Source organism: Agelaius phoeniceus, chromosome 2 (assembly GCF_051311805.1).
Source record: "Agelaius phoeniceus isolate bAgePho1 chromosome 2, bAgePho1.hap1, whole genome shotgun sequence".
In the NCBI taxonomy this organism is placed as follows: Eukaryota; Metazoa; Chordata; class Aves; order Passeriformes; family Icteridae; genus Agelaius; species Agelaius phoeniceus.
Genome location: NC_135266.1, coordinates 93,035,902 through 93,059,064, shown reverse-complemented (window position 1 = coordinate 93,059,064; position 23,163 = coordinate 93,035,902). Strand labels below are relative to the sequence as shown.

Below are 23,163 nucleotides of genomic sequence, written 5' to 3'. Positions count from 1 at the left end.
GTAGCAGGGAAAGAATTTGTACAAAGCAGGACCAACTAAAGGCAGCCACAGAGCCAGGAAAGATCTTTAATTCACAAGACAAGCAATGATAGTACTTCCAAAGCAGCTGGGGGCTGGTTTAGTCATCAAGCCAGGCTGGCTGCACATCCCAGACCACAGGAGGGTAGGAATTGCCCCATTTATGAGGTTTCCCCACCAGTGACACACCATGTGCTAGTGCCCACTTGCCAGAGGCCACCACAGCACCTCACCTCCTGTTTGAGGTATGAATGCCCAGGTATTGTTTCTCTGTTGCCAGCCCAGGGGCTGAAGGTCAGTCTGGTGAACTTCTCATTGCAGTCTCCTTGAGTAAAGGCAAAAGAATGGAAAAAGCCAAAAGGAAAAAAATTCAACTCCATCTTGCAGCTAATTAATAATCATATGCAGCTTCTGAGAATTTCCAGAGTAGTTCCTTGATCCCCTCAGGACCATGTGCTAGCCTTGTGAATCAGAAACAAGCTTTTTGCTTTTGTCTTTCTTTTGCCACATAATTGCTACTTTTTTTTCCCATTCTTTTGCCTCTTTTCTCCTTCCCATCATCAGTACCCATTCATTCCTTTTTTTGATCCTTCTTTCCCCAGCTGATATTTTCCATTTTCTGTTCCCTGTATCTCTTCTTCCATCATCTCTTTTGCTCCATACTGTTTTCTCTCATATTCCCTCTCTCACAGCTCTATCACAGCAGCGCCCTGACAGAGGAAAAGTGATCTGTTTCTATAAGAACAATACAGTTGCAGCCTCAGCCTATTTAATGAAAGCCTTGAGTTTATGGCAAGAACAGCTTCTGAGTCCCTGAGGTAGAGGCAATATTTTGTATTAATATTTGATATCTTATTTAGGATGTTAAATCAGCTGCATGAAATCTCCCTGGAAGAGATGAAGGCAGAGTTCTGTTTAAATGATATAGTGCTAAGCCAGTCTGATGGACCACCCCTTCTTGTCTTCCTGCCAGACCTCTCTGAGCTGCCCTGGTTTTCGATGGAGCACAACCTGCTGTCAGTCAGAGACCCAGAGGAACAGTATTTATGAAACCCCTATACAGCTTACACTAAGATTCCCTGCAGCTGAGCCATCTTCCAACTTTTGCTTTGAGTTGCTTCTCTCTCTGGTGGAGTGCCTAACCCCAAATGCTGAGTCAGATGCCTTCCCATATACCTCAGACCAAGCAAAGAAGATGACTGTGCATTTTTTTTACTCCCTTGTTCTCACAGACACACACACAGATATGCAAAGGGCATTCCTCCACTGTCTGTATCCATATATGTGGCTGGGGGAATTAAACTTACACTCATTGCTTCAAGATGCATAAAGCCAAACTGATTTGGACCCTGTTGAAGATAAAGATTTCCCAGCTTTCCCCTTTAAGCTTCATTCAGTTGATGCTTCTACTTTCTCTCCTATTACCCACAAAAACGTGTATGCACCCTTGTCTTTTCTGCAGATATTCTGGAGACCCTCATCTCCAGAGCAACCTCATTCTTCCAGATATGCTCCTACAGCTCCTGGCTGAGCTCTTCTCTCTCCTTTCTGAAACTCTGCATCTCAAGGTGGCATTAGCAGCAGCCTATTTCCCTTCCCAAGCCTAAAAGGGCTTGGTAAAGGTAACTCAGGGCACAATTTGCTATCAATGCCTTTTTCTGTGCTTGAAGCGGGGGGGTGGGAGAAAAGGTAAATGCATTCTCTATTTGTGTCTCATCTTCTTCCTGAAAGAAGATGATGGGATGCAAGGAAGAAAGAAAAGAGAGGCAGAGGAAGAATATGCCTCTTTTAAGCCCGCACTGCCTTTTCTGCTCCAGGAGGCAGGTGAGACTGGGGAATAGCAGTCCTTCATGCCACAAGCATGGCTTGTGTTCAGACAGGCATCAATGCTGCAGGACCTGAGTCAGACACAAATCATGAAGCTTGGGAAAAAAACATTCCTGCGGCCTGGAGTTATGGTCTGAAGAGGTCAGAGCTATAAAAAGCTGTGATCTTTGTGTACTGCTTCTTGAAGATAACATTTCCATCTACTGTGCCCCGGGGAAGCCCTGGTACAATGGCTCTTCACTGCATGTCTGCTACCCTTCACAGAGGCCCTTTTCAAAGCCTGCCTTCCTTTTTTCAGGACACAGTATCTCAGCATGAGAGACCTCAGCAAATGGGTCAGTGGGAGAAGGCAGGTTACCTGCCCCACAAACACCAGAAGGGCAGTAACAGGAGTATGGAGGAGAAAAAGAAAACCAGCTTTTTTCCTCCCTTCTGGGCTTGGGCAGACTGACAGGCACAATAAAATGTGTGGGTGTCACTTGGCAGGTGTGAATCGTTCAGACAAGCTACAGTACACATCTCTAGTTGTTTTAAAGTGTCTTCATGCATCAGACTTCACCACCCCTTACACAGATTTATTGCCACAATCTTTCATTGAAAGGATTAATCTCACCAAGACCTGGCTGCTTTGGACATTTGCATCAAGGCTGCCAGCCTGGTAGTCAACATTTCCTCCATGGCAATATCTTTCCCAAGTCATTTAGGAGAAGATCAATGCAGGAAAAGGGAAATTCTGGCATCCTTCAGGTGAAGCAGTGTCCTGTCAGCAAAATCACAGACCCTCTGCAGCTCCTCTCTGCTAATGCACAGTGCACTGAGCAGAGAAATCCCACCCAGGGCCTGGGGGCAGGTCTGGGGAGGAAATACAGCCGGAGGTCTGGGCAAGCATATGGAAAGTCATACATTCTCTGGTTAAACTCTGAGGCTGACTCACTGCCTGACCCCCAGGTAAACCACTCCCTTTGCTGAGCTTGTTTTCCTGTGTGAGTTAGGGCTGACGGTAGGGACATAGCCCAGGGAAAAATGGGAGGGGTCTAAACTTACTACTGTGAGCAAAAAATCATTATTGGTGTTGAGCAATTAGGTGTGCCTTTGTGTGTAGTGTTTGGCAGATTCTGGTGTTAGATCTGGCTTCATGCAATCAGAGGATTATTTTTTCCTGAGGAATGGTGGTCAGCTTTATCTCAATAATAAATCAGAATAGCTTCCCAGTATTTTTAATTTCCTCATGAAAGCAACACAAACATTTTCCCACCCCAAAGCTAGCACAGCTCGCTCTCTCTCGCTCACTGCTGGCTACACAGGAGCCCGTGAGCAATTAAATTTCTTTTATCAGGCTGCCTGCCAGCACAATTAACCCACCAGCTCCTCAGCAGAACCATCACACTTTTGGGGAAGCAAAAGCCCATTGCCACTATGGACTGATGGTCCTGCCTCCCTTGCTCTGCGCAGTGCACACCCACCGTTGCTCCCTGTATGCATGGATTCTATCCTCCCTAGGATTAACCAATTTTTATGGCTTTTTAGGGTTTTTTTACCTCAGGATTGTGAAATCAAGTGGCACCTTGCTCTGTGTGTACCCATGTCTCTCTGTGTATTTAAGCAAGCTGGAAGATGCTGGCCTCTCACTGCAACAAGCACAGACCTGAAAGTTCTGCAGAACTGCCCTGGTGGCAGGCAGCCTCCCCCCAGTACTGCACCGTGGCTCCCAAGGGCAAATTTTCTTCCTTATATAAAATACACAGTTCTTCATGTCCTTCTTTTTGCTACTGCGACCAGTCCTATTTTGGTCATATACATTTGTGCTATAAATGGTATCCTGAAGTCAGAGCTTATCAACATTGGCTCTGGTCTCAGGGCTTCTTTTCAAAGGTGCATTGACATTCGTCCATCTAATTTACTTCTCTTATTTTTGGCTGCTTCTTTTTTTTCAGCAAATTGGTCAGGGAACATGGTAATAAGCAAAAATTCAAAAATAGACATCTGATAATGATCTTCTACCCCTAAAATTGTCTTGCTTTTTGAAGCTAGAAATTCAGCACTTCCCCTACAACTCCAGCTTTAGAAACTACTTGGTTTTGATTTTCCCAGTGTCCTTAAGATACTTTAAGTATCAACTCTCTGAACCAGTCAGTGTATGTTTAGCAGGGAAGATAGAAAAGAAAGCTGCTGATAATTATCCCTACTTTGACTGTTTAGTTTTCAGACTAAGTTCCCTGAGGTTGAACATTTCTGCATTCAGGTCTGTAAGAGATCATATCCCTTAGGCTGCCGTATCCTCCCCTTGGAGCTGCAGAAATAAATCCATGGGATGCTGGAAGGCTACCTGTGGCCCCAGAGCACAGACATCCATGTAATCCTGTAAAGGTGGCACAGCAGATTTCCATTTGCCTCCCAGCTCCAGGGCAATCAGCCATACATGCTAGCAAAGTCTCATATGGCCATGTACCTGCTTCTGCTTGGCACTTGTTGCAGACCACCTCAGGGAAGCACAGGGTAGTGGTGCTTCAAAGGGAGGGAAGCACCAAGTGCTGTGAAGAGACAGCAAAGGCAGTGATTCTGTTTGCTGCAGACACCAAGAGCTGTGCTGCTTCCTTCCTTCACCCCACACTTGGAGAATTGTTTTGTGGGAAGAAGCATTTCTTATTTGATATCATGCATTGCCCTTCATTGCTGCCTTTCCTATGTACAAATGTGTTGACAAACTTGCTAAAGATGTTACCTCTTCTGGCTAGCTGTCCCTTTGGCTATGTATCCCCTGTTCCCTCCGCAACTGTGTGTTTCTACCTACAAAAAAAAAAAAAAAAAAACCAAGGGTCTTTTTTTTCCCCCCACATCTGAAGTGCAGTTCAGAGCTTCCCAGGATTTCACTCAGGTCAGAGACATAGTAAATCAACTTCAAAGATTCTCCTCAGAGAGCTCCATCCCATAATCTTCACCACCTCCTTCCCTGCTCAGCCCAAACGGCTCTTGCCATTTTGCCTGTAGTTTATCTTCAGTTGCAGGTAGTAACAATAAAGCTTTTCCTCATTGCCAGCCTGATTAGTTTTATCAGCCAGCCTGCCTTGCTTTTTTGTCTGGGATTTTTTCTTACCTTTCTCTCTCTTATCACTACACTGTGATGGAAGTGTTTGGGGTTTAGCTGTGGACTGAAGTCCAGAAGGCTTTAGGCTGTCTGCCATTCAATACATCAAACAGAGAAGGTCCTGCTGAATCATGTGCAACCTCCAACTGGGCACACAAAATGTAGGACAAAAATCACCAGAGCTCCATTCACCTTTCTTCTTAGGGCCTGATTCATCCTCTTGACTAATTTTTCCATCCAGTGATGATCAAAAGACCTTCAAATGGCTCTTTTGGGGGGGAGGAAAGACTGGAAGCTGTCCTCTACTCCATCAGAGTTTCTCAGCCTACTCAGAAATGTTTAACCAAGCCTTGCACAGCTCTTTCTGCTGTAGTGCTGTGTAGTGGAGCTCCCTCTGGCCATCAGGTCATATTATCAGAGATAATCAGAGCGTATCAGTTTCACACAAAGCTCAGCCAGACAAGCAAGACAAGCCAGTCTCCAGTGTGCCATGAATCTCTCACTCACATCACATATCATTTTGCTTTTAGCAAGACCACCCTGTCACAGCATATGATGTACAGTACCCATCTCCTTAGAGGGCAGCAGTGAAAAACAGGTTATAGCTGTAAAAAGTTTTAATCTTAAGGCCTATTTATTATTTCTGTCCTCATTCTGAATCTGAACATCTCAGTATCTATCTTTCTGTGTTTGTTTTAGCTTTGTTTTGCTGTCATGCCTCAGAAAACACTTCCTTCTGCTCAGTAACACCGGGCAACAGAGTTTTCCAGGCTGCAGCAGGAGAGGACCAGAGTGCCACAGTACTGATGACCACAAGGTAAGGGAACACAGCTGGGAACCAACATGGTGCAAGAGGTTTCTTACCCAAAGGGAAGTCACATGAAGGGACTGTGTGTACCTTCACCCAGCTTCCTCTCCATCTTCCGGATTGCAGTGAGCAAGAAAGGTTCATGTGGGATCACACAGACATGGTAGGATGTCACTCATAACTGGAGGTCATGGATGTTCTTTAGGAAGGACAGGCAGGAGCAAAGAAAGAAACATGAGGAGGTTGCATTGGGGTTCCATCACAAACCTCTGGACCAAGAGGAGGAAGTAGTTAACAGAAATCTCCTTAGTGCAAGCCCTGATCCTCACAGGGAATATCAACCATCCAGACATCTGCTGGGAGGGCAACAGGAAACCCAGGTATGTCCTAGGAACATCAAAATACTGCAGGGATAAAGCAATGCTGTTCCGATGCTGTTCCATTAGACAGGGGTAATGGTGGTGAATGATGTCACAGAAAGTAGCTTGGACCACAGTGACCATACAATCTCTGAGTTGAAGATCTAGAGAATGTTTGGGAAGTTAAACAGCAGTTAATACTCTGGATTTTCCCAGAGCAAATTTTGATTTTTTTTTTAGAGACTTTCCAGGAAGAATCATATGAAAAAGAAGCTGCTGTGAGGCGCTAAGATACCAAGGGGGCCTGACTGATTCTTAAAACAAAATTATTGAGAGCTAAGGAACAAACAATATTGTTCAGCAGGAAGACTGGATATTTCAGCATACGGCCCATTTGGATAAGCAAGGAACTTCTCAACGAATTAAAATGCAAAAGGAAAGTATACAGGCAGTGAGAAAAGGATAGACATCAAAGGAGGACTATAGAAACCTTTTGTGGTTCCTTGGGGATGAAATAATGAAGACCAAAGCAAACCAGGAAGAGAGCAAGAGAGATTGGAAACCTCAGCAAGAAACATCCAGATGGGATTCATTTTAAAAAGTCAAGGCTAAAATATTGCTAGCACATACTCAGCAAATAGAAGATATGTGAAATGTTTCTAGTAACAGCATAGGACCTAGAGAGAGGAAGCACCAACTAAACAGAAGGTTTTAATATAAAAGTGTGCTGAAAATGGTCCTTGTTGCTTTGGGCACCTAAGAAAGAGGGGGGGATATCTGACTGGTGAGAGTTTACATCAGCTGTGTACTTGTGCCAATTCTGGCAATTTCTGGAACTGGAGGTCAGAGAAAAATGATGAGACCAGTCAGAGAGCTTGAAGGTCAAATTTACAGCAAGTATTACAGAAGTTAAATCTATATTTGTGGGATAATAGATGACAAAAAGCAAACACAGCTATTCATCAATAGCTAAAGGGCAAGGTTGCTAGGGAGGCAGGAGACAAGCGAGGAGCAAAAGAGGATATTTCCAACTCACTATCAGGTAAGTTTTATGGCAAAAGTTGCACTGGGTTGAGGAAAAATTTCCTGATGGCAGAGATGGAAGCTCTCTCTACTTTATTTCACTTGTACAGAAGCCTCTGTGCTGGGTAGCACAGAGTGATCTGTGCCAGCAGTGGGTGGGAGGTTTTGGAGTCAGGAAGTGAGAGGGACAAGGAGAAAATGGTGTCAAGTCCTAAGAAGGGAATGGCATCACTATGTTTGATTGCCCTGGGTTTTTGAGTGCCATATGCTCTTCCACCTTCACCTGAACCAAAACACCCAGCAGGGATTGCTGAAGGAAATCAGGGTTGGGCTCAGAATACAAACCTGATTTCTTGTAACCATTATTTTTTGGTCTCACTGCAACAGAACTGACTTCTCTCCACCTAGAATGACATAGCAAGAGCTTTGAGCATCTCCCATGGACCCATTCCCTCTCTACACAAGATTGACAGTGAAGTCTCCCAGTTCCTTTGCAGTAAAGTCCAATTCAGTCAGACAAAAGGACACAAACAGGATTAAGAAGGTGTTGTAAAGGAGTGGGTAAGAGTGCTGGATATATGGGGGAAGTTAATTCTTCCTTACTGGGGACATCTGGGGAGAACAAATCAGAGACCTTACAGACGTAGACCTGCACACCAGGTGAACTGAGTGCTGTGTAGGGTAGGGAGAGGCAGCATCATGATTTCCCAACCCTGACCCCTCTCCCCACCACATACACACGGACCATGAACTTCTTGCATCCTGTTTCCTGGCTCCTCCACACTGGGCATGCGACGGCAGATTTAACTCTCAACACACACTTCAGAGAGAAATGGCAGCTTTGGACAATTGCAGCCTGTGTAACTGGAAAGCTGCTCTGTCCGTGCAGATGGCAAAAGGGAGGCGATTCCCCCCTCCCCGAACCAGCTCACACCTTGCAGTGCCCTGACCGAGTGCTGAGCTGCCAAGAGAGGAATCCCTCGCTCGCCCCTGACAGCCGCTGAGCCGCTGGAGGGAAGAGCACTCGCTAATGATATGTACCCTTTGCTCTGTCAACACAAAGATTTGTCCCCCTGCCACCCTCCCCAGCCTCACCCTGCAGCTGGATCCCAGCCAGTGGAAGCCCTTTAGAAAATGGAAATGGATGCGTCTTTCACAGTCATTAGTGTGGATTGCGCTAATGGGATGTCATGGTAAATACTGACAGCTAGCTGAGGGCAGCAGCGTTCCCTGCGACTCCAAAGGAGAGGGCAGCGGATGCTCCAACAAGCTCCAAGTGCGGCCATGGAGGAGGAGGATGCGCTGGGAAGGCAAAGGCAAGCCGGGCAGGCAGGCTGGTGAGGGCATAACAGAGCTTGCTGCTTCAAGGTCAGCAGCCCCGAGCAGCCCTGGGTGCTGGCAGTGCTGCAAACACAGAGCACGGGGGTAAGGGATGCAGCGGCTGGGGATTTTGCTTCCTTGGAAGGTGAAGGTCTGAGGGAGCCTCAGGGGAACCCCAGCTGTTAGCATATGTGTGGGGAGCCCGGGAAGGGCAGCCCAGGGGGCTGCACGGCAGGATCATGTGAGTGCTCCAGGGCACCACTAGCAAGGGTAGTTTCAGGGAAGAGATGAGATGCCCATGTTCAGGGGAGAGGATTACTCGACTTGCATTATCATTTGTGCTTGCACGCACACAAAGAAATGAGCTTAGAGCTTCAGTACCTCAGGGAACTGACCAGCATAACTATAGTTAGATAATTATACCATTAAATCTATGCTAATACTACTAAGGCTGGTCATGAATTTTTTAACAAACCAGTGTTTCATTGGAAAATACCAACTGATTTTATCAAAGATGAAACTTTTCTCAAGGACAAGGACACTTCAAATTTAAAAAAAAAAAGACAATAAGAGTCAGAACACACACTTATTACAGTGAAGTGTTTTCATTCACATTTCACTCTAAGCAGGATTTCCAAGTAAATGTCCATCCATGAATCAGAGAGTTGAGGGACCTCAAACTGTGGATCGTCCACCCACAGCAGATACTGATCAGCAGGCTGCTAAGGAGCTCTTCCTGATCTCACTGATTTATTTTCACTGATAAAAATCTCGAAATAATCTGATTTTTATTCTGGTGCAGATCAGAAAACAATTTTTGCATCCTAAAGTCTGGTAAGGCAGGAAGAACTAGTTCACACTCTGCTCTCAGTATAATTCACCCTCAGGGAGATGCTGTTCTAGAATAAAAGCATTTTCTTACTTTGGAGTAATTACTCTTATTCTAGAACAGATTATGCACATGAGGGAGTTAAAATAACATAGCTAGAGCAATAAGTGCTGTTCTATTGCCACACGACTCAACTTCCCAGAATATTCAAGTCTTAAAGGATACAAAAGTACATGTGTAGTCTTTTTCTCTTTGAGAGTATTAGCTCTTCTTAGGACAATGTTTCTTATAGATACCCTATTGACAAAATCAGTCTTGTCTGACAAAATTAGACCTTCAAAGGCAGGTGACAGATGACAGGTGACCCGTGACTTACTCAAGAAGACATCATTGACTTTATTCCTTGTGCTGCACAGGCACAAACAGACATGCATGCACACATACATGGAGCCTGTACACATTTGTGTTCATTTCATATCCCTGACCTGATCCTTTGCTGCTGCTGAGATGGAAAGCAAAGAAAGAGCAAGGAGGCCTTTCATCACAAATGAGACTGAAATAAAGAGTGGGGTACAAGGTTCATGTGGTGTCAGCACATTACATTACATCCACCCATCACTTTTCTCCCAATATTTCTCACTGGAAGTAGCTCTGAAGACATCACAATAATGACTATTGGCAGGATTTGTGTGGGCGAGGTGCTGAGAGCCAAGCAAGCCCAAAGTCTGAATTAACGTTTGAATCTCCCACGCAGAATGTCCTCTGCAGTGCTGAGATGAGGTCAACAGATGGAGGAGGATGGAGAGGAAGGGACTTCCATATCCCTGCTCATGAGCTCATCCCATTTCTTTGCTCATAGAGTCTTTCCACCTGTTTCAGGTACGGTAGCACTGCCTCTTGTTCTTAAAGACAGCCCATCAGCAGGAGTATAATCCATTGTCCAGAGGTCTGAAAGCTTTCTGAGCCTTCTTAATGTCATTGTCATGTCACATTGGTCTAGCACACTTTGCAATACTCTATTTCAGGACTGAAATAGAGTTTCATGTTGCAAAAATGATTAACTGGCCAAGCATTATGAGCACTCAAAACTGACAGCTTAGAGGCTGAGATGCATTTAACAAAGAGCCCAGCACAGTGGCCTTTCTATATGCTGGTGTGGCACAATACAGCAATCACCAAGAGTCTTTAGTTCTTCCACAGATATTTGCAGCCTCTTGTCCTGGTTTTGCCCATGGACACAGACTTCTTCATTGCTGATTGACACAGAAACAGCCTGTCTTGGCATTCAGCTCAAGCTTGGGCTTTTTTTGCTGTTCCACTCAGCACAGCTGTAATCACCTTGGCCTGAACAGTGCTCAGGAGATCTCCAGAAAGCAAAGAATGTTAAATACATTGAATCTGTAATGTCCAAGCTATCTCCCAAGCAGAAACCTGGGCAGGATTACACTGGAGTAGCAGAGACTGTTCTTGTTAAGGGAGAGCTTGCAGGCTTAGAGGAAAAGACATTGCCTTTTCCTCTAAAAACTGGACACCATGTACTTCTCTGCCTTGACAAATTCTGCTTTCTCATCAAGAGATACAGCCCTCCTAAGAGAGAAGGCTCTGCCCAGACTTGGCTACCCAGCCTCAGAAGGGTGGCATCAATAGCTGACGTAGTCAGAGGGCCCCACACGCACCAGAAGGCCGGATGAACAAACATCTAAGTGTTCACCAGCAAAGACCAGCATGCATCTTTCTGTGATGCATAACCTACAGCAGGAAGCAGATTCTGTTCTGGCAGACAATGATCAAAAGCTTCTGTCGCATTTATGAGATTACTCTGCAGGCTTGTGTTGGAGGAGGCATGTGGCTCACTCGGAGAATCCATAGGGATTTGTGGCTGCCTCTCATTTAAGGACCAAAAATTGCAACTAGAGTTATTACCCAGATCAGAACATCACCACATCAAGAGAAATTTCCTATCTGACCTCCACATGTAGGTCTTTCATACAGGACTTCACAGCTGTGACTACATGGAACTGCTGGCATGCTCAGACTTGCAGCAAGCACTAATCCAGCAAGTGGGGGACACCAAGTGCAGAAAAGCCCTCCCCAGCCACTAGATGTTGCATGGATGCAGCACTGGATGTTGCAGAGGGCAGTACTGCCCTGACATTCGCCTCCTTCCGTGGCTGGATGGATGCATGGACTCTGCCCCCCTGTGTCCAGTGCCAGGAGAGAAGGCCAGCCTGGGGGCACACACAACTGACAGCGATTGTGTGTGCCCAGGACAAGCCCATACTGTGTGAGGCAGGCCCCAGCCTGGGCAGGCGGTGCTATTTGACCCTCGCGCGGACCATTCATTCCCCTTGCACAAAAGAAAGTCTTGTTCAATTTGATGGCGATGAAAGATGTGGAGCAGAGAGAAGCTCGGAAACAGAAGCCACTTTCTCATATAGCCAAGGAGCTGGGTGACAACTGCCCTCTGTTCTCCACCCCCAGCCTCCCTCCGCCTCCCAGAAGGAGCAGACAAAGGACGTGTCACGATCGGCTTTTGGAAAAAGGATTTGATATCCCTGTCAGTAGAGCAGTTATGGAAAGCAGGGCCATTCGCATCCTTCTGGATGCAAGATTAATACTGGCTGTTAGGAATGGCAGTGCAGAGAGATCTGCTGTGGTCAGGGTGTGTGGAGTGGCAACATCTCCTGGTCCAGGTCAGGGTCTCCATGACAGTGCTTTCAAAAGTACTCATGCATTGATTCACTGTAATGGGATGGAAGATCCATCCATGCTTTCAACAGATAGCTCACTTAAGATTTAGTTTCTTAAAAAATCAGTTACTTACCTTTAAGGAAAAGCCTTATGGAATTTAATGGAGACGGGACTGACAGAATGGCACAGAAATAATTCTTAAAGCTGACAGTTTAACAGAGAGCATCTTCCTTTTTTAAGCCGTTCTACAGAGATCAACCCTCAGGATAAAGCTCTCTGCTTGACACTAAAGAATGGGTCATAAATCCATCAAAAGGTAAATCATATCTTCCCTTTGCAAAACTTTTCCAGAGAGGCAGAATGCTTAAGTGCCATCTTTGGGATACACATGGAGCCCCTGTCCAAACAGCTCAATGGTTCAGGGTTTCTTTAAACTTCTCCATCAGTACAACCCTCTTCTCACCTCCCTGCTCCCATCCTGTTCTCTCCCTATCACATAGGAACATTCTCTCCTGCAGGGATGAGACCAAAGACTTTCTTTAGATCTGCACTTCTTTAGCTGGTGGGCAGGAGGATCTGAGAGAAGACAGTCACTCAGGCTCTCTCCAGCCTTTCATGGACAGACCCCATCCCCAGGGTGCAAGGTACAGGCAGAAGCAGGCAATTGCTCCCCCCACACAGAAGGTGTGTGAGGGCTCTGGCCTGCATGCACAACCCTTACACATGCTGTGCCACTGGAAGCTGATTCCTGGGAGGTTGCAGGCTCTAAACCCCTCTGCAGTGACACTGCCCTGCAGGTGGCTGAGGAAGGAGCAGAGAGCACTGGAAGCACCAAGGGAAAGCCCTGTCAGAGGCTGTGAGCAGAGCCCTCACAGGGGCTCCTTGCTGCACCTTTGGAGTGGTGCTGCTGAAAGAGCTGCCTCCCAACTGCAGAATAGCAGATGTGTTTACCACACATCAATCTGTCTCTGTCTGGGTCCTTACCCGGCCCCCATCATCATCCTATTCAAGAGTCTGCAAAGTATTTAAAAATAGCATTAACACTAACAATCTCTCTTTCTTTCCTCCCAAGCTTGTAGCAGAAATAGCTTGATTAGTGCACAGCTCTGGTGCTTCAAGGGGGAGAGAAATGAAACTGCAGAGCTTTGCAGAGTGGCTTTTCAGCCTTCTTCAGGCAGCAACTGCTGGCTGCTTCGCTGAAGCACAGGTTCTTCAAAGGATGGCAGATTTTAGATCAAGGACTGCTTGTTCTGCCACACATATTCTCAGGCAGATTTACAATGAGGAGAGAGAGAGAGGCCCTGCTGCAACTTTGGACCTTGGAAAAGATGCACCTGACATCCCTCCTCATCCCCTGCCATTGCTCTTTAACCACATCCAGAAGTTGGGAAGGAAAGGAGTTGGGAAGGGGGCCTGTCCTGGGGCAGAGGTGTGGACTAGGCAGAAGACAGCTCAGCAAGCTCTCTGAAAATACCCTCGGGCTGAATGTAGCCTGATCAGGGAGGGGCTTGGCAAGCAAGACCTCTGGTGTCTCATTGCATCCCTCAGATATGGATTTCAGGGGTGACTTTGAGGGAACAAGTTGTCTTCTCTCCAGGGCTTATCCTCTCTCTCAGCAGAAAGGGTGCCACCTTCCAAATTCAGAGGGAAGGTTTTACTCACTTTAGTCTGCAATGTTTTGAGATTTGTATTCACAGAGACAGTGTGATGCCACTACCTAGCAATGCTTCACAGGCCATGTCGGGTGTGGGCATGACTCTTTACTGACCTTTTCTGGAGGTTTCCCTCCCAAATCCACATCCCCTGTGTGCTGTCCTCCAGGGCTGCTCCCAGCTCTTCCTCACCTTTTGTTTGTGAAATACACCATGCCAGCAGGGAATCGGCAATGGCTCCCCTGCCTTGAGGGCACTGAAGAGGCAAGTTCTCAGCACAGCTGCGAACAGATGGTCCCAACAGCACAGCACCACACACATTCCCTCAGCAGAGGACACCAGCAAGGTCCCTGCTGCCCTGTAGCCAAATCCCCTGTCAAAAAGAAGGCTGGAAAGTGTGAACAACTCGCTCCCCCAATCCTACAAGGTGCCTCAGACACACACACTGCACCATGCATTGTTTCTAAGAGCTGCAACAGGAGAGGTGAGTCGGGAGAGTGGGGAGCAGCTGCAGCCACTCAGCCCAGATGGAGAAAGACCTCAGGAGGCTCACAGCGCTGCAGCACAGCTTCCCCTTAGTAGCACGAGTCAGTGAGCATTTTCCACAGTGTTTCCTCTGCTGTGACTTACTGCTGCAAGATTCAGGGATGTGGTCTGTGGGTCTGCCTCAAGGCTGACACAGCATCAGGCCCCTTAGAGCATGGCAGTGAAAAAGCAAGAAAAGCAAATTACAGGAATAAATTGCACACAGATTGCACCTGTAAGCTACCCTCTCCAACAGCATCTCTCCCAGGATCTTGAAGCACTTATCACTTGAGAAGGAGCTTAGCTTAGTGGCAGCATCAGGATGGAGGTTTCATGCTGTACTGTCAGTGGAGGAAGTGTGGGCAGAGACAGGGGCAGATGGCCTAGGGAAGTACAGCATGCCAGGGAAGAGCTGCCACCCAGAGCACTGCAATGTGGATTGCTGCATATGTCTGTGCTGGACAGAGCTGTGGTGGCACTGGAAGGAGGAAGGTCTTACCAGGGCAGCAGCTCCACTGCCACATGGCTAGGAACACAGACTGCCCCAGCCACTGCCTTCAGGAGGGATAAAGAGGACTGTAGCACACTGGATACTCCACTGTCCCCTCCCATTAATCTACTGTGGATGCTTTATCTGAGAAAAATATCTCTGCACAGACCCACTTGACCCAGAACTGAATCTCATTGCAGAAGTGTGCAGCTTTTGCCAGAAGCCAGCTCTGACTGTGGCATGAGGGGAAGCATCTTCCTGCACTGCCGACTCTCAGCACCCCCAGTCCAACCATAGGACAGAGTGTTTAAATTGTGGCTCTGTGTATAGCAGTGAAACAGCCATGTCAAAGCTCGTGGACACAAGAAGGGAGAGCCTGGAGCATGAGTAAGCAGAGCCTGAGTGGTTTGGGCTTCCAGAGTTTCCAGCAGCCTTGGACCTGCTCTCTTCCTCATGCTTTTCCACTCCAGAGAGAACCCCAGAAGTCAAAGTCCTTAACCAATCTCTCCTAGAGAGGTCCCAGAGTTAGGGTGTTCACCCAAGGATTGCCTGCAGCTCACTAAACACCCAAGATGCCTGTGGTTAATTATCAGTCAATTAACTCCTCCTCAAGTTCTTCCCCCAGCCACAAGAGGATAAAGTCTCTGCCTTATGCCAGGGAATTCTGATTCAATGCCTCGCAGGCGTAGGCAATCAATTTCTTTGGTGAGGATTTTCCTAAAATCAAGGTGCTGCAGAGCTGGAACAACACAGCTAACTCATTCTTGGATCAGGGTAATGCTTCTGCCAGTAGTGCAAGAGGAATTCAGGCTTCTGCTGAGCCATCTGTGGGGAAGCATCTCGCCGTTTCCTGACACCCACACGCTGGCTTTCATCCACAAGCACACAGAACCCTTCTGGGCTGACCGTGCAACCTAGGGACTTCATGCCTCCAACACAGGATGGATGGATGGATGGATGGATGGATGGATGGATGGATGGATGGATGGATGGATGGATGGATGGCTTCCTACCATTAAGGGCAGCCTAGGATGCCAGGGCAGAATAAGAGCAGCCCTCAATACACTTGGTGAAGAGCAGCACTCCATGCCCTGCTCTTGCTGGGGGAGAGGTGCAGAAGGACACAGCCAGTGGCTCTGCACAGCCATGAGCACAGTAGTGGTGACCATGGCCATAGTCCTTCTGGGCACTGAACTCAACTGCTTGGAACCTGCCCTTGGCAAAGGGAGAAGCAGGTGAGCAAAGGCACTGGCCCTGGCCTGCTGCTTTGCCTGTGTTGGGTTTGCATCTGTGTCCCACTTTGCAAATGTCATTTGGGCTGTAAAATGTCACTTGATGTCTTTCTTTTCAAGGTGTTTTCAGAAATGCCTGTTCTAGAAAGAAACGTGGCCAAGACCTGCCAGCTATCCTGAGAAGGCAGACTTCTCCTGTTCTCCAAGAGCACTTGCCAGCCAAGGATATCAAAACATTTTGCCCTGCTTACTGCATCCCATGGCAGGAGCTTTGTTACCTGAAGCCAAATGTGATCAACAAGTCCCCACCATAGCCTGGGACTGTGCTACTTTGTGTGCCTCATGGTTTGCTGAGACCTGAAACCTCTCCAGGAGAAACTCCTGGAATATGGCAGTCACAACGCTCGGAAGGGTAAGGGAAGGATCGATGTGTGCTGTGCAGCCCAGTGCAAGGAGAAGTCCCCTACAGCAGGGCTGAGGTGTGAGAGCCCTCACTTCTGCCCTCTGTGCATCCAGCCCCAGCTGGGAGCCTGACGGAAGAGCTGCTTGTCACACCCCCCTTCAAGCAGCATGGTGACTTTATTATGGCCGAGAGACAGCACCTAAGGGAGGTAGGTAGGGGAAAACCAAAGCGGGCTGGTCTTCTGCTCCCATTTAACCTGCTCCGAGGCAGAGGCCGCCAGACAAGGCATTGGCTGTGGCTGTTCATGTGGCCAGAGCAAGGAATGGCCCAGCGGCTGCCGCAGTGGGAAGTGGTTGCACCGACATCACCATCATCCCACATCAGGGAAACTGAGGCAGGCAGTGGTGACGCGCGCATCAAGCAGCAAGTGCGGGACCAAATTCGTGAAGCACTGTGGCCGCTGTGACTGCCCTGCAGATAGCCAATCCGCACGGGTTGTAGCCATCGCAGGTGGCTCTTCCTTGAAGCAGCCGGAGCGGGAAATCACCCCAGCACCGGTCAGCGGCAAAGAGAGATCCTCGGCACGGGCAACAACATCCCGCCCCTCGCCTTCGGCGGGAAGAGCAGCGGCCGGCCGGGGCAGGGAACCCTCCCCCTTCGAGGGCGGCGGGGGCAGCGCTGCGGCCGTGCCCGGCCCCGCTCGCCTTTCCCGCTTTTCCCGGCCCCGCTCGCCGCCTCGCCGCTCCTTCCCCCCTCCCTGGCTCCGCGCTCGCCCCTTCCCCGCTTAAGGTGGCCCCGCGGGATGCGCGGCGCGCAGGAGCCGCTGCGGGCGGCCCTCGGCGCTCCCCCCACCCCCGGCACGGGGTGGCCTTAAATCGGCTCCGCGCCGCGCGTAGCCGCATCGCCGGCGCCGTCTGAAGGCGGGCGCCGCCATCCGCCGGCAGCGCCGACGGGCCGGTCCCGGTGCCGGTGCCGTTCGCAGGGCGCAGGGAGGACACGCCTCCGCCCGCCGGCGGGCGATGCTCCCCCGGCAGCCCCCGGCGCGGTGCCGCCCCGCGCCCGGCGCCCCGGCGTCTCCGCCGTGACCGGCCCATCTCGCCAGGTAAGCGGGAGACCCCGCGCTCGGGCACCGGGGCTTTGCGGGTGGGAGCAGTGCCGGGGATACAGCGGTGACCTTGCGGTCCCCCGGCGCTTGGTGCTGGAGGGGTGCTCTGCCCCGCGACCGGCAGCTGTATCCCCGAACTTCATCCCTGCTCAGCGCCAGAACCGATTCCGCTCCTGACGGGGAGCCCCTGTCCCTGCATCCCCCCGCACCTTGGTCCGGACACCTTCCAGGGGAGCGACATCCCAGTCCCAGGCTGGAATTTTCCAGCTGTGGGGAGATGCCTTCATTCCTGGTGTGTATCCACCCGGGAATCTCGCCGCTGGGATCTCCGAGCATGGGTACCCAACGCCGGTCCCAGGCACGCCGCTGCTCCCGGAGAGGTTTCATTGCGCCTCTCGGTGACAAATACCGGAGAAGCCAAACTACAGAAGGGCGACAAGGGGGTTTGTGTGCAGGCACTGGCAGCCTCGCTGGAACCGACCCCAGGTGAGCGTCCCAGTGAGGGACTCTGCAGACGTGGACTGGGAGAGGGCAAGAGTAGGAGGTTTGGGGAAGAGTTCTGCCCTGTTCTACACCTGTCTCGCGCACGGGTGTCTGCCGAGAGATGCAGTTGCTGGTTTTCTGGAGCAGCTTGGGGTGGATCTTGCTAGGCGAGTTGGAAAGTACATTTTTCGGCCTCCCGCTCCAGCCACTGACCCTTCCAGCCTCGGGCCAGGGGAGGAGAGGGAGAGGCTCAGCAGCTAATGTGTGACAGAGAGAAACCCCTCAAGGTGCTGCAAATCTGGAGAGAAGCAGCCAGTTCCTCACTGACTCCTAAGGGAAAGCTGCCAAGGGGCAGTTTCTGTGCAGCTGGAGAGAAGGGGTGTTGGAATCAGCAGAGCAGCAGCAAGCAGCACCACAGCAGAGCAATAATGACAAGCTATAAATGCCCGTCCGATAACTTGAAGTCCACACAGCTCAGCAAGGGACTGGGGGAGAGTGAGCGATGCAGCCACTGCAGGTGCTTTCAGCTCATTTTTTGGACTCAGAGGAAGCTTCCTTGTGCAAAGCACATATGCAGAGAGTGTAGCAAAGTACAGCAGCTTCACACATGAGTCTGATCACCCACTTCTGCTTGGGCTTAAATCTCATCAGGTGCAAAAAGGGAAAAATGGATGGGGAGGTTCACACCTTGTACCTCTGGACAGCCAGCAGAAGTGCAAGGCAGTGACCTCAATAGCCTCAGACGGACTAGAAACAGAGGCAAGATACCACTTCCACTAGCTGGGAGATAGGTGCACAGAGACAGCAGGATAGGACCCTCAAAAAAGGGAGGCTATCAATATTCTAAAATGTGATTCCTCAGTAGGAGATTATGGGAACCTCTGTCTCAGGAAATAGAGAGGGTTACAGGGCACGAGGAAGCCACTGGCAGAGCTGTATGTGACAGCCTGTGTCACATCTGTTTGCAGCCGTGCGTGCTGCCAATCCTGTTTTCTTCGTGCCCTGGAGCAGGATGTGGGGGCTCCATCACCTTTGTTTGGTGCCTGCTCCATGGTTTCCTGGAATCTCTCTGTGGGCAGGCACACCAGGGAAACAGCACCAGTAGCTGAGCGCATGCTGTGCCTGCCCGGTGTGAGGCCAGGAGCTCCATGACTGTGATTCCTGTCTTCCCTCCCCCTGTCCCTCACAGGAGTGACTTTGGTGTTGCTTTCAGGGCACTTCAGTCTGCATTGAATTAAGGCTCTGCAGAGCAATTAAGGTACAGAGGTAGATGGGCAGCTAACTCATTGTATCTGGTGTTTCAGGAATCTGGTGAGATCAAATTAAAGCTCTTCTTTGACATTTTGAGTGCAGTAACAATAATAGTAGTAATAATAATAATAATAATGATAATAATAGCAAAACCATCTAGGCAACCTTGCAATCCCAAAGCAATTCAATGAGCTGACACAGAGCACAGCTGAGATGCAGCCACCTTTACAACAAGAGGCCTCAGCCTGGCTTGCAAGACACTTGAACAGCCACGGGATAGAAAACAAAGCAGTTGGGCTGAGGACACTTGCTCCCTCCACAAGGGTTTTAATGAGGCAAGCTCCCGCACCTTTGGGCTTTGTTACAGTGTCATCTGGGAAGACTGTTGCCTAGGGAGCTGTACAGAGCTATACAGCAGCTAAATGTACGCCAGAGAGAAAACACTTCCACAATGTACAGCCCTTAAATTCATATTCTTTCCATGGTTTGGGAATATTTTGGTCCCTAGTGCCTGTGTTCTCTAATGACATCTTCCCTGCAGAGTGTCCAAGGTTGTACTGGACAGCTCAAGGCTGTGTTACCTGCATACCCAGCATCCTTCTTCTTGCCTATGAAGCACTGATAAAGGTGCTTTTTGGCAGGAAATTTTCCCTTGCTTTAGCAGCAGGCCAGGAGATGTCCTTAGTGTCTGAGACCAAAGTTGTCCCCAGTAGGCAGCTTGCTGGCAGGAGCCTGCATTGGATTGTCTCCAGCTGTACCCCTGGATGGCTTTCCTACCCTCTTCACCACAGCAGTCACCTGCCAATGACAGTGCTCTACAATCCCTGTGTTTCTCAGTGCCTTCATAACTCCAGCCTCAGCTGCCCCTCTCTCCCAGGGTGCTGGTGCACAGTCACCTCCTGCTTTCCTCCAATGCCTCAGGAGGCAAAGTTCCCGTTCCAAACATAAGAAGCCACCCCACAACTCCATCCACCTCCTGGAACTACTTCCAAGGCCTCTTATTCCTCGCCTTGAGCACTTTTGATGGTCTTTCCTGTTCACAATACTTGGGAGCAATAAAGACGTGTGTTGCAAGCCTTCATATGTATGCCTGCAAGGGATGAGATATTTGATAGGCTTCAAAGATGCCCTTTACTGAGCATGCAAAATTGCTCTGAGAAAGCTCTGCAATTATTCTCTGCAGGATGTACACAGGAAAGATGATATCTGTCCCCTTCCTCCTTGTATCTAATTGTTCCTAATAAAAGAAGAAGCCTAAAAAGGAGGTAATAAGCCAGACTGGAATCTGGGTCCCACACACCTCCAGGGCCCTGGAGGAGTCTAAAATCACTCTGCCCTTTTTGCTCCTGGCCTTTCTACCTAATAATAAGCATTAGGCTTTTCTGCACCACTTCCCATCCCAAGATCTCCAAGCACTGTGCATGTGTGATTAAGAGCACTGCCTGCCCACATACAGAGCTGTTTGTCAGGATGACTACCCCCTCTCTACAAGGGAGACACGGCAGCTCAGCGCGTCAGAGCTGAGACAGCCCCAGATCATCTGTCTCACAGGCCAGAGGCCCCTGCGTCTCTGGGAAGCACTTGCTGGGAAGCAGCTCAGCCTAACAGGACTGTGATTTTCAAACCTACCAGTACCACAAAAGACTAATAAATATAGGGTATGGATGAGACCTGGGGCTGTCAGCATCCTCATCTCAGGTGCACACATGACTGCCTAAGCCCAGTTTTTGAAAGGACACTGGTCAGATCCCCAGGCTGGGGTACCTCTCCAAACTGCATCTCAGCCCGTGGTCAGCACACTTAAGAAAACTTGGTCCTTTAATCTTTCATGCTGTTTTAGGCTGTGCAGGCTCATAATTAAGAGTTTGAAGTATCTTCTAGCTTGCTGTCATGTGACATTAGTGCTCCCAAAGGCCTTTCCTTAAAACTCAAATTTATCTACTTTGCCAATGTTCCCAAGTGTTCAATCAGCTACCTTGCTGGCCTCCTCCACCACACAATGTGGGGGGCTGTCTGACATCTTTCTGCCTGAGATGAAAACATTGCACTCTGCAAATTCCTGGGATTTATAAAACGTGATCTAAGTTTCCTCATGAGACACAGCTTCCCAGGTCTGAGACACAGCAATGGGATCCACAGCTCCAGCAAAGGGACCTTCAGATTTTGTTTGCTGTTCATCCCTACTCTGATCAGGTAATCCCACTAATGCCTGGCACACATAGAGAGATTCCTTAAGATGGGGTTAGTTAGCTCAGGAAGACACATGAGGAGGGATATTGGGGTGAAAAACAAAGCAATCAACAACACAGAAGAGGGAGAATGAATGCTTCTCTACAGGGCTTTTCTCAGTAGAGGAACTGGACTGCATTCAGGAAAACATGAAAGGTAGCAATTTGATGATAAAAGTAAGCATTTTCCCATGCTGTGCATTGTGACATAAGGAACTCTGTGCTACAAGATGCTGCTGGTGCTGAGTGTAGGATTCAGGAAGAGTAGAAATTGTGATGGATAGATGAATAGTGGACAGGGCAGTCGACTTGAAAGATATTTAAATCTTCAGGGTTGAACCTCTCACATCCTCTAGCATAGGATTTTTTATACCTTCCAAACCCCCAACACTGATCAATGTAAGACGAAGGACAAAAGGACAGAGACGTCTTTAAGTGAAAATCACTGGGGCATATTTTAGTTTCCAGGCAGAAGCAAAAAAAAAGTGTTTTCCAGCCTGTGTGCTGACACTTAGCTCTTTTAGGCTTGGGTTTTGTCAGCTGGAGCAGGTTCAGGTTAACTTCTGCTGAGATTTGAGCTGGTCCAGTGGTGCTTACGCTGCCACTTCCCCTGCCCATGTTGTGGATTTTAGCAGACTGCCAGCGTCCTGGCAACTTTATGTGGTGCTGGTCTATGAATAATGCTGCATTGCAAAAGGAAATGGTTTTCTTTGGATGTTACCTCTTGTCAATGAGAGCAAGGGCACTTATTCCCAGTACAGCCAACCTCTAGCCAAGCAAAGTGCTGGGATTACTTGGAGCTGAACAGGGTTAGCAGTCGGGCAATCTCAGCTCTGGATAAAAGATTTTAGAGCAGCAGTGTTGTCTCGTTCTGTAAGTTCACGGTGGGTCTGTGTGTGGGAGTACAGGGCACATGGGAACTGTGATTTGCTAAGCAAAGCAGGATTGCTCCTCAGCAATCCTTGTGTGGGAGAACTTGGAGGAAAAGCCAAGGGCCAGGCAGGCAGCAGTAACTTGCAGACCCTGAGGTGATGCTCCCCTGGGTGTTGCAGGGCAGCCTGGCTTCTAAAGACACTGTCCTTAAGGGCAGGGTTTTAGCAAGGTCCTCTGCTCCCAACAAAAATCTCCCAGTGCCTCTTGATAGAAAGAGCACAGTTGATCCTTGCCTGGCAGGAGTAGAGGCTGCTGGCTCCTCTCCCCCTTCATGCCCCAGTTATTAAAGTAGGATAGTTAACATTCATCTTGCCCTGACCCTCCCTCATTCTGAAAGCTAAAAAAGGGTATTTCTCCTATGACTGGCAGATTTAATTTATTTTTATGGTTATGTCCATAGCTATGAGTTAGGCTTCATGAAAGCCCTGACTGTGACTGCAGCAATGGGACTGGTGTTCATTGGAGTGACATTGCACAAAGTGCCACTTCAGAGACCAGTGCTGGGTGAGCCTGGGTGGCAGCAAGGGATCTTGTCCTCTCTGCTGTGCTGGGCTGCCTTCCTCACTGGTCCAGCCATTGTGTTCATTGTGTCTCCCCTCCACTTTCTCCAGCACAAATGCCAGGGTGATCTTAACTTTCTCCCTGCTGGTACTTCATCCCCTGGATCCTTCTCTCTCGAGGCCCTTCCCCCAGCCCAGATCCACACAAAGGTGAAAAGGAAGGAGGAGACGATGACTTTCCTCTATCTGCCAGCTTCTCTCTCCACCTCTGACGTGAATGAGGCCCTTCATGGTTTTCTCTCGAGCAAACACAGATGCTTTTGTTTTATGGGCTTGTGGGACGGGATGGAATTAATAAATCAGAGCGCCAGTGCTGTGCCGCCACATTCCTGCAATTTTAA

At 48.9% G+C, this 23,163-nt stretch overlaps 1 protein-coding gene across 3 annotated transcripts in view; it reads left to right on the top strand.

The window, feature by feature from the left end:
- The first annotated feature begins 16,707 nt into the window (after nucleotides 1-16,707).
- The window catches only part of LOC129134803 (galactosylgalactosylxylosylprotein 3-beta-glucuronosyltransferase 1-like), a 28,564-nt gene continuing 22,108 nt past the window's right edge, over nucleotides 16,708-23,163 (top strand). The window contains exon 1 of one of the 3 annotated variants that reach the window (XM_054654485.2): nucleotides 16,708-17,364. The gene's annotated coding sequence lies outside the window, so the exon portion shown is untranslated. The remainder of the gene's footprint in view (nucleotides 17,365-23,163) is intronic. The other 2 variants (XM_054654484.2, XM_054654482.2) reach the window with 2 other exon arrangements.